Source organism: Equus caballus, chromosome 17, assembly GCF_041296265.1.
Source record: "Equus caballus isolate H_3958 breed thoroughbred chromosome 17, TB-T2T, whole genome shotgun sequence".
In the NCBI taxonomy this organism is placed as follows: Eukaryota; Metazoa; Chordata; class Mammalia; order Perissodactyla; family Equidae; genus Equus; species Equus caballus.
Window position 1 is genome coordinate 15,136,898 of NC_091700.1, and position 11,893 is coordinate 15,148,790.

At 50.0% G+C, this 11,893-nt stretch overlaps 1 long non-coding RNA gene across 1 annotated transcript; it reads right to left on the reverse strand.

The window, feature by feature from the left end:
- Positions 1-1,943: 1,943 nt before the first annotated feature.
- Positions 1,944-7,760, reverse strand: LOC138918480 (uncharacterized). The gene is made up of 2 exons (XR_011427893.1): positions 6,488-7,760; positions 1,944-3,185 (listed from the first exon to the last, which is right to left on the reverse strand). It is a non-coding gene; the product is annotated as an uncharacterized lncRNA (long non-coding RNA).
- Between the last annotated feature and the right edge of the window lie 4,133 nt (positions 7,761-11,893).

An 11,893-nucleotide genomic window follows, 5' to 3' on the forward strand; every position in this document is an offset into this window, starting at 1 on the left:
CAGCCCCTGAAGGCTCCCTGGGCCCCTCTTAGCCAACACCTCCCTCTAAAGGAACCACTCTGCTCAGCCCTTTTGCCATCGATTAACTTTGCCTTTTTTTGAGCTTCACACGATGGAATCACACAGAACGTGCTCTTTTGTGCCTGGCCTCTCCCCTCAACAATTACATCTGTGAGGTTTGTGTATGTTGTTGCACGTGAGGAGAAGCCATTCTTTTTCATTGCTGTACAATCTTCCATTGCATGAATACACAAGTTGATATGCTCAGTTGATGGCTATTTGTGGTGTTCTAATTTTCATCTACTATGAACAAAGGTGCTATGAGAACGTGACATTTTTAGCTGAGTAGAAGTTAACTTGATACAAGGAGGCAGAGGGAGTAGGGAGGAACCATCGAGAAGGAGGGAATGACACCTGCAAAGGCCTTTGGCAGGAGGGAGCCTGCAGGCAGGTATGGCTGAAGGGGTGCCACTTCCTGGCACCACATTTCTTGGGGATATCAAGGGTACTGGGTCCTGAGCCCCTGCTGAACCGGCATGGTGCGTGGCCCTCGGCATCCATTCCCACCTCTTCAAATGCAGAGGCTGGAAAGCCAAAAGACTACACTGGGCAGGCTCCCGTGCAGCTGGCTCTGGGTGTGGGGGAGGGGCCATCAGGAAACACGCTGAGGGAGGTGAAGGCGGGGCATCTCCGTGCTGCTTTGGGCTGTGTTCCACTGTCCAACAGGGCCACTGGGATGTGGGGTTTTCTGCAGCGGCATCCCAATGTCTGATCTTGGGCTGCTGCGCTGTGGGACAGGCCCTGATCCCAGCTCCCGGCAGCAGGGGGAGCTGTGCCCCAACCAGCCGGCTGTGTGGAGCGGGCAGTGACCTCCCGCCCTGCAGGCCGGCTCTTCAGAGCTCCGGGAGGCAGCCCAGGAGGCCCAGCCGAGGGTCCCTCTGTGACTTTGTAAATATCTGTTGCTGTATCAAATCCGGTGTGCTTCAAACACCTGGAGGCACCGCCCCCACCGCGGAGACAGCTGCTGTCAACACAGAGACACACACGGTGGGAAGGACGTGCAGAAACTGGCACCCTTGCACATTGCGGGTGGGAATGTAAAATGGAGCATCCGCTGTGGAAAGCTGTTGGCAGTTCCTCAAAAATCAAAAATAGGATACCCTATGATCCAGCAATTCCACTTCTGGGTATAAATTTAAAAGAACTGAAGAGACTTTTGTCCACCCACGTTCACAGCAGCATTATTCACAGTAGGCAAGAGGTGGAAGCAACTCAAACACGACAGGGACATGGATAAACAAAATGTGGCATACGCATGTCATAAAAAGTTATTCCTCCTTAAAAAGGAAGGGAACGCTGACACACGCTCCAACATGGATGAACCTTGAGGACGTCATGCGGAGTGAAACAGCCAGACACAAAAGGACAAACTCTGCATGGTTCCACTCATATGAGGTATCTGACACAGAGCCATCAAATTCACGGAGATGGAAAGTGGAAGGGTGGCTGCCAGGGGCCAAGAGGAGGGGCATGGGGAGGAAGGTCCTGTGGACATGGACCATGGGCAGGCAGGACTCTTCCTTCTCGGGCCCACTAGGGGCTCCCTGTTCACCTCTGACCTAGACTGGATCCCCCTGGGCTTCTGGTCCCTGACTCCCAATACCATTTCCTGCTTGTTGTCTATCCAAGGGGAAAGCTGTGGGATGCAGCTTTTAGGGCCTCAGCCAGGTCTCCCTCCAGAAACCCAGTGCTCCCAACAATCTGTTCCAGAAAATATCACCAGAGACAACACTTTCCAACTCATCTTATGAGGCCAGCAGTACCCTAAAAGCAAAACTAGAGTTTAAAATTAGGGAAAACTTGAGAACAGCAAGTCTCAGAAATGAGCAGTTATCGTCTTCTACAAATATTAGAAAACTGAAGCCAACAATGTAAAACAATCATACACCAGGACAAAGAGGAAATTTATTCAGGTATGCAAGGTTGTATCAGCATTCCAAAATCAAATCAATGTGATCCACCCTGTCACAAGCTAAAGGAGAAATTTATACATATCTGTCAGTTGATATGGGGGGGCAAGTCATCAGATAGTACATATTAGATATGTCAGGTTCTTTTTCTATCAATTGCACCTCATTAAAGCTCTTACAAAAATGAACATAGATATAGAATTTACACTTTCACAAACTTTTAGAAAATGGAACAGAGACCTAAATGTAATGCAAAACAATACAACTTCTAAAAAGATTATGCAACAAACTCTAAGTGGACTCGAATCTGGAATTATGTTATTAAGATACAAACTGAAAATGTAATCTATGAAAAAAAACTGATGTTAGACTTTATTTATTATTTTGGTAAGGAAGGTTGACCCTGAGCTAACATCTGTGCCGATTTTCCTCTATTTGGCCTGTGGGATGCTGTCATGGCATGGCTTGACAAGCTGTGTGTAGGTCTACACCCAGGATCCGAACCTGTGAACCCCAGGCTGCCGAAGTGGAGTGCGTGAACTTCACCACTGTGCCAGCGGGCCGGCCCCAAGTTAGACTTTATTAAATTAAAAACTCCTGCTTTGTGGAAGGCAAAATCGATGAGTCAAAGGACAAATTACAGACTGGCAGACGATATTCGCAAAACAGATATATGATAAAGAAAATATGTCCAAGATATATGTAAAGAATTCTTAAAAGTCAACCACAACAGGGGGCTGGCCCCGTGGCCGAGTGGTTAGGTCCGCGCGCTCTGCTGCAGGCGTCCCAGTGTTTCGTTGGTTCGAATCCTGGGTGCGGACATGGCACTGCTCATCAAGCCACGCTGAGGCAGCGTCCCACGTGCCACAACTAGAAGAACCCACAATGAGAAATATGCAACTATGTGCTGGGGGGCTTTGCGGAGAAAAAGGAAAAAATAAAATCTTCAAAAAAAAAAAGTCAACCACAACAAAAAAATAAACAACCTTATTGAAAAATGGGCAAAAGACCTGAATATATCCCTCACCAAAGAAGACATACAGATGGCAAACGAGCCTGAGGACAGACAACCACCACCACAGGTCATTCGGGAATTTCAAATAAAACCTCAATGAGACACTTCTACACACCTGTTAGAACTGATAAATGCAGGAAACTGACAATACCAACTGCACGTGAGGATGTGGGGCAAAGCAAACTCTCATTCATTGCGATCTGGAAAGCAAAATGGTACAGCCATATCAGAAGAAACTTGGCAGTTTCTTACAAAGATGAGCATAGTCTTACCACACAATCCAGCAACTGCATTCTTAGGTATTTACCCAAGTAATTTGGAAATAGGTTTACAAAACACCTGTGGGCTAATATAGATAGTAGCTTTATTTATACTTTCTAAGCACCGGAAATGACCAAGATGTTCTTCAATAGGTGAGTGGAGGAAGAACCGGGGTACGGCTATAAAATGGATTATTATTATTTAGTGATAAAAGGAAACAAAGCATTAAGTCACAAAAAGACATGAATGAATTTTAACGCTTATTTCTAAGTGAAAGAAGCGATCTGAAGAGGCTATTGTAGAACTCCAATTTTATGTCATTCTAGAATGGCAAATGTATAGAGACAATAAAATGTCAGTAGTAGCACGGTCTTCATGGAAGAGGAAGGAGAGTCGAATGGATAAAGCACAAGGGATTTTTTAGTGCAGTGAAACTCTTCTGCATAATACTGTAAATATGGACAAAACCTTAGATAGTTATCAAAACTCTGAATTTTACAGCACAGAGAGTGAAACAATGTGTGCAAGCAAAAAGCCACGTATGTGTCCAAGAAAATTCCCGAAGTGAATGAAAACTGTGGAAAAAATCTAACTGTATTACAAATGTATGAAACAGTCTGAATGAAGGGAGTGGGTAAAAAGGTGCAGAAATATGTAATTTGGGAAGTGAGTCGAGTCTGTAAAACTGAAGATGAAAGAAACTGTGCAGACGCACTGTATTGTAGCTGATAAAGTTGTGACCCGGGGGGTATTGTTAACAATGCTGATACTTCTATCCATGTGGACTGAAAATGAGCAGATAAGTAAATGGACAGTGAACAGTGGGCACAAGGTTATTATTTGGAGTAGGAGTTTACAGATAAGCAAGGAGAAGAGGCTAGAATGATCCACGTGGTGATAGAGTTGGAGACATCAGTGTGAACTTACTTTAGCTGAACATAGACACAGAAGGCTGTGTATAGATAGATTTATAGGTGTTTGAATACACACAGGCTACTACACACAGATATATTTCCCTGCTATGTCCGCTGAAAGAACCTAATGCCCTGACAGCTGCAAACACACCTGGTACCCAGGTCTTAATTCTAATACCACAGTCCAACAAAAGGAAACAGGGTTTCCAATTCTAGGATTCGGGAAGGAAATGTAAGAAAATGAGACTAAAGTGTCATTCAACATAAGAAAGTCATGAAATGCTACTCAAAAAAAGCCAAGAATGCTGGGGGGACGCCAAAGGGACACATCGGCTAACTGAAGGAGCTCTCAATCGCCAAAGCTGGAACAACCTGAGCAACAAAATAAATAAAGTTGTTGGATTATAATCCGGAGAATGTATGAATATCAATACTGTACCAATGTAAATAACTGAATAATAAGGAAATGAAAAGACACAAATCTCCTGTGCGGGAGAATACCAATGATTCATTCGGACATTCTGCTCTAAAGGAGGTTGAGGCTAACTCTCCGCTTCTTAGGCGTGGGCTGCACAGACAAAAGTCCCTACAAAGGGCACGGTGTGGACAGAGGGGACAGAGTGCGCAGGGGAGACATCTGACAAACGCTGCCTCAGCCAGGTGACCAACATTAACATCAGTGGGGGGAAGTCACAGGGAGAGCATGGACCCTTGAAATGATGAGATGAAAATGGCAATTTACCTCTCTGATCTTCTTGCCCCAAATCCATAATCCCAATCTAATCATGAAAATAAAACAGACAAATTCTGTTGGAGAACATTTTACGAAACACCTGACCATTACTCCCTAAAACTACCAAGTTCTTCAAGAACAAGGAAAGCCCGAGAACCTGTCACAGCCAGGGGAGGCTAGGCAGAAAGGACTAAATGTAGTGTAGGATAACAGACAGGATGTGTTCATAAGAGTAGAAACTGCGAACGGAGCTGAGGGAAACTCTCTGTACTATCACAGCAAGTTTTTCTAACTGTACAACTGTTCAAAAAATAAAGTGAATTAAAAATCAGAGTACTAGCGAAATGCAAAATACCTGGAAACCATGAGTTCTGAACATGTCTCCAGACTCCATTATGTGCCCTGCACAAGCACTGTCACTACAGTCACATTCTTCATGAAACAGGATAATGATACCAAATTCATAGTTTCTGGGAGATTTAAATAATGAATATAACATTTCTGGCATTGTTTCTAGTAAAAATTCACTACTTAATGGAAAAATTAATCGGAATTTTGGGATACGTTATTTTTCACCCCTCAGAGACCCGCTCCTCTCCTTCCACTCCCAGGGTTCCCGTGCTGTTTCCGTCCCTCAGTCTCTCTTACACTTTGAAAGCAGCAACAGTCTGTTCCTCACATTGACCTGGGTGACTTTTCCACAGAGCAGACCTGATCACGGCTGTCCCCTCACATGAAACCTGCACTTACCATCCACTAATTTCAGAATCAAACCACAATCCTGTAGCCAAAATATAAGGCTCTTTCTTAACCTGACTGTGTTCTCTCTGACCAGGCTCATTTCCCACCCTCTGCTATGCAGGATTGGTCAGATAGGAATAATCTGCATCACAATTACAATGTCGTATTGCAATTTTATACACACACCTTCCAGTCTAATTACCCCCTAAATGTCCTCCTCTCCCGGCTCATCCTGGAGTGCTCCCACCTCTCGATCACCTGGGAGGATTCCAACACCTTGTTCAAGGCTGAGCGCAGTCACAAGCTTGTCTGTGAAGCTTTCACTAGACTCTCACTGAAGAGTCAACTTCTTTGGATAGACTTCACCAGAGTTCAATGTCACCTCTGGATATTACAGTTTTTTTACATCTCCCATCATGTTTAGCCAATGAGTGCCTTGTGAGAATAAACAGTGTCTTAGTCATTACTTAATATCCAGAATAAGATTTAGTGCCTACCATACATCAATTGCTGGGAAAAAAAAGATTTTTTTAATGACTGTAAAAACAAACTATTGAAGGAGGATAAACAGACATTCCCAAAATGGGAGACAAAGAATAAACCATGAAAGACGGAAATACTATTGAGGAATGAAGGCCCCGTGATTAAGCACAGACACTGGAAAAGACAGAACAGAGAAAGAAGTTTGATTCCTGAGTTTCCTTCCAGAATCAGTCTGTACCGGCAGGGCTTGGTGTCACTACATTCTCTCTAACTTATTTTCCCTAGTGATGCCCCCAAAGTAACTACCAATAAAAAGGCTCCCTCACACCATCACACGTCCCCTCAGCACTTGTGAAAATGCTGTGCTCACCTAGATGTCATCACAGAACAGCCTGAGAGCACCGATCCACCTTCCTCCGTGGACGAGTCATCGCGTTGGAAGTCACGCCTCTACAAAGGTCAGATGGCCCCTCCTGGGCCCTTTCTCACTTGCTGTCAGCGAGGTTCTACGCTTGACACAGCCCTGCATCATCTCATCAGCTTAACAACTGCTGCAGCACTGAACACAACAGCAAGCCGTTACCCTGTAAATATCCGTGCAGATTGTTCACGCAGATGCTAGCGCTGAAGTGACAGGAGTGCTTCACATGGTGACCTGTTGTTAAGTCCAAAAGTTTGGTCACTGTGCCGACCCAGAATCTGAGCGGCACCGTCAGGAGGCAGAGAACACCACCTGCGGCCCCTTCTGCAGAGAAAGCCTTTAAGCGACCTCCCGAGACACCTTCCCTTCTCCAGGGAGCAGAGGAACATCGCCTTATCTACCCAGAAACTTAATGCCAATCACGACACGCCAGTTGCAACAGCATAAACACCAGCAGGACCCAATGGTGACAGGAAATACCTCTGCTTCCCTCTGCAACTGCTTTATGATCATAGACCAAATCCTTCCCCAAACCATCCTGCTCAGCATGGCCTCAAAAGCAAGTGGCTGTCGCTCTGAACTCCTACAAAGAAATGCTGCCCTGTGTTTCCTCCAACGCTTGCAAATTTCAGCCTCGACAGGCGATCCCAGTAAAACAGAGAACAAGAACAAGAACTCAGGAGGCTCTTCGACCGTCCCCCAACCCACCGCCCTCCCACAGCAAAGCAGGGCGTCCAGGTCGTTCCAGGACAGGGAGCTGTGGGGAGACGGGAGGCGTCCACACCAGGCGAGACACAACCAGGTGAGTCGCGGGGAGGCAGGTAGAGAAGCAGGCGGCCTCCCACTCCCTCCGCCCGGACTCAGCCGGCTGTCCCTCCCTCGAGCCCCTGAGAGCGGGGAGCTCAGCAGGCTGCCTCTCTGAGCCTCAGACAGCCGCCAGGACAGCCCCGCCATCGCTGGGGAGCGGGGACGGAGGGGACGGAGGGGACGGAGGCCCCGAGGAGCCCTGTGCAGCCCGCGAGCCCCGCGCCCCGGCCCTCGAGGACAGCGCCCCGCAAGCCTCAGCGGACACGGCGGGCCAAGGCCGCGCCGCCGCCCGGAAGGCTGTCCGGGACCCGTGCCCGGGCTCAGGGCGCGTCTCCCCTCGGAGCGGCCCTCCCGCCCCGCTGCGGCCCTGCCCGCCGTCCTCCGAGGGCCTCCTCGTCTCCGCGGAGCCCCGTCAAAGCGCTCCCGCCCGGGCTCCCCGCGGAAGCGACGCCCGGACCCCGGCGTTGCGGGCCACGGCGGCACAGACCGTCCTCCGCCGGCCGAGCGCCCGACGCGGCGCGCGTTGGACCGGCCGCCCCCGCCCAGGAGGGACGAGGCCTGGACGGGACAGCCCCGCGCGCACTGGGCTGAGGGGAACCGGATCGTCGCGGACGCCCGCGAGGCCCCAGCTTGCCGGCTCTCCGCGTCAGGCACGCCCCTCACGCCGGTCTGAACCTGCAGCCCCTTTCACCGGCTCCACACGCTGGCACCGCCAAGCCTGACGCGGATGTCTGGGGCTTCCCCATTGGCTCAGGGGCGGGGGGCGGAGCGAGTGAGGAGGCGTGGCGAGCGGGGAGGCGCGGAGACAGAGGAGCCGGGGCTGCAGCCTGCAGCCTCACTGGGGAAGGCCAGAGAGCGTAAGTCTGAGTGACAGGCAGAGCGGGGAGGCGGGGCGAGGGGGGCGTGGCGAGCAGGGGGCGTGGCCACAGAGGGGCGGGGCAGTCGAGCCGCCCTGAGTGGGGAGACGGCAGGAGCGCGAGGAGCAGTGTGAGCGGAGAGGCTGTGCCAGCTCGGGAGCACAGCGTGTTGGGAGGCGTGGCCAACAGGACGGCCCCCGTGGGGGCGGAGCCCAGGCTGGCCAACTGCCTGCTCACAAACGCCTGGAGCCGCGCCCCTCCTGCCCGCTGCCTGCTGGGAAATGGAGTCTTTTTTTACTGGAAACAGAGAAGCTGCGTGTCTCTGCCCCTTGGCCTTTGGGAAATGTGGTCCACAGTCGGACCTTCGGATCAGATGCCACAGCCCTCCATGCCAGAAAATCCCAAATGAACGTGTTAGGTCATTGATAACTCTATGTTTAATTTTTTCTAAACAAAATTCACCTTGAGGTGGAAAGTGGCTCCACGAAGTTGAGTTTCGTCCCCCAAAATAACTGCAATATTTTCCGTATTCTGCCTGCAGGAACCAAAACACACTTGTTTGGGTAGGTTTCCCAGGTTTTCCCTGTAAATCGAGATGAGGCAGTAGGTACAGTCCCGGACAAAGACAGAAGAAAAGAGACAAATCCATTTCCGGCATCCATGGCCTCTGACTCTGTCTTGACCCTGAAACAGAGGTTTTCAGCATATTGCTACTTAGGAAGACAGAGGCTCAACACAGGAATGTGAACAGCAACAACCAGAGAAAGCTTTGTGTGCTCGCCCCTGAGGGCTTCCTCAGGGGCCCCATCTGTTCTTAGATTTTCCTAGGTAGGAGCCATCCTTCTTTGTCTCTTTGTATGCTCTGGGGCTTTTGGCAGAAAACTTACCATTTGGAATATTATGACGTGACAACTAGGGAAATCAGGTTCTCCCCCTCCCCAGCGTTTCTGGGGGATGCTGACTGCAATCGATGGTGATAGTTTCTTTAGGAGATATTCTGATCCAACCCTGAAAGTTCTGTAGTGTTTGTCATGTGTGGCCACTGAACACTTGGATCTGTTAGCCTAAGGATCTTCTAGAGATCCTGAGTTCAGTGGGTCTTAGGATGTCCTCCTGGGGAAACAGGGCGAGGGAACACTGTATGTGACAGGGAGAGCGACTGTCTGCTTTGGTGTAGAGAAAGAGCGTGGCAGACTGCATCCAGTTCTCCTTTCATTCTGGCACACAGAAGACTAGGTTTCCTAGCCCTCTTGGTTTTCGAATGGACGTGTGGCTACTTCTGCCCAAGGCATCACTTTTAGGCCAAAGGAGAAAGGAGGGTGTGTAAGGCCCCAGGTGCTCTTTGTGTCCTTCAGTGGCAATGGAAGAAGGCGTGAGTTTCAGATGGTGTAGCAACAAGGTCATAGGGTCTCCATCAGCCTTGCCCAACGAGACTTGGGAAGCAGGGTTCCCTTCACCCCGGCGACCAATATTTGATGTAAATCTGAGGAGAAATACATCTTGAGTCATGGATTTCTTAATCATTGCATTTAATTTCTTACCAGAGCATTACCTAAGGTTGTCCTGAAGATTACGATGACCTACCCTCTCAGATTGTCTAAAGGGTGATTCTCCCAAAGCAGAATTTCCCGAATCTCATATTGCTATGGTCAGAAGTCGTGTCTGCTGACGGCTGCTTGTCACATATCAGGGCCCTGCCAAGAGACTCTAAGTCTGATGGGGAGTATTGCATGTGGAAAGTGTATGGAAGTGTTCTGGAGAGATATCCCTATGGGAAGGTAGCAAAGCAGAGATGGTCGCAGGAGAAGCTGAAGCCCAAGCCTGCTGCCACTGGGTCTCAGCCAACCCTCAGGGATCTCTGGAGCTGGGACGGCCCTTTGGTGTTGTCCCAAATTGAGACAAGGGGACCAGGCTTCTTACTCTCTTATCTGCCAGACATGGGCCCCTGGCTGTCCCTGGAGAGGGCTGCATCCTCTGGTTAGGCGCTTCCCTATGCTGTGGGAATGTCCTGTGAGGGAAAGAGCTGTGAGCTGTCCTCAGCCAATATTCCCAGGAGCTGTGGGGTGGATGCCTTGGCCTTGAGCATGAGTCTGGGCTGAGTCTCAATGTTTCAACGGCACTTCTCCTTCACCGTGGTCTTCCTTCCCAACCCAGTTAACAAACTCCCCATGGGAGGATGTCCCTGGGAGGACTTATGTAGAGCTCTGCCTTTCCCTGTGATTGGCTGAGAGAAAGGCATGGGGGAAGACCAGAATCTCTCTCTCCAGCATTCAGACCCTCTTACCTGGGGGCTTCTGGAGAGCTCCAGAAGGGTTCCGACCTCGGCTGACACTGCTGAAGTTGTTCCTGTAACAGTGGCCACGGATTTGCTGTAGTCCGGCGCTTGTAGTTAGGGAGAGTCCGATTCCCTCCACAGAGCCAGAACAGTGTGCTCTCCAAGGTCTTGGCATCACAGGGACAGGCCTGGTAGACATCGAAACCCAGGGGCAGGTTGGCGAGTCGAGGGGCGTTCTCGTTGGTCTCCTCAAGGGTGAAAGAAAGGCCAGTCTATGCTGGTAATTCTTCCAGACACACCTAAGCCAGGGGGCAGCATTCAGGAGAATGGTCGAGTCATGCCATTCAGGGACAAATCCTAAGCCAAGCCTAGAGAAAGGCAGGGTTCTGGACTCAGGTTACCCATCCAGAGATGCTCCTGTTTTGGCAGATAGAGGGGGTGTGAACATGGTTCCCAGGGCTCTAGAACTCCCTGGCATGGCTCTCTCACTGTGATGAGGCAAATCATGTCCAAATCAGCAAGACGGGTGTTCAGGGCACTGTGAGTGGGGGGAGACGGCATTAGGCTGGATGGTATGGCTGTCAACTGGACAGATTTTTTGTTAGCTCCCATAAATGGAAGATGCATCTGTGCATGGACCACACAGCAAGAAGTTCTCGAGGTCCGTGAGTGAGGAGTACAAACGCCGTCTCATCGACCACTTTGGAAAGACTGAGTTGAATCCCAAAGTGGCCTTGTTTTCGCTTGCACTGGAAGCCAAGATGCAAGCATCCGTCCTTAGACCTGGAATAGTTTAAATGGCACCCAGCTTACCAGTTCCTCAAACATTTTGAGCATTTCCTGCCAACACCATATTCACCTGAGGCATTTCAAGGGACTCACATTGTTACTTTCTCTTCCCCTAAGTCAGCTCCTAGGAAGCCAGTTTTGGTAACTTCTGTGTGCCTTGAACAAGAAACATTTCATCCAGATTTGCTAATTTCTTTCCTCGTGGACTTCCACAACCTACTTCCAATTTGGAAACCCAAAGATGGGATGAATGGTGCCTCCTGTGTCCACAGCTGTACTCCCACAACAAACTAAATATTGCTACCTGCCGGGTCGGCTCTCAGGAGCACCCCAGTCCCGGAGGAGACTCTCTTGGGACACCCATGCCTTCATCCCAGCCCTGGGCTAGCCCTGGGACCTGCCACGACTCTTTCTCCTCCGAGGGACAGCACAGCCTTCCCCACCTTCCTCTGGCAAGTCTCTTTGCTGGGTGGCTGTGCCGCATCAGCAAAGACCTGGGCTGCCGGGGACCAGGATTGATCCTCAGCTTCCCGCGGTGCTGAGATGGCCTCCCTGGCAGAGCCCAGCCTGCCTGTGTCTGAGTGACACTTGCAGCCACCAGGAAGGAGGGGATAACTCAGAAGTGCC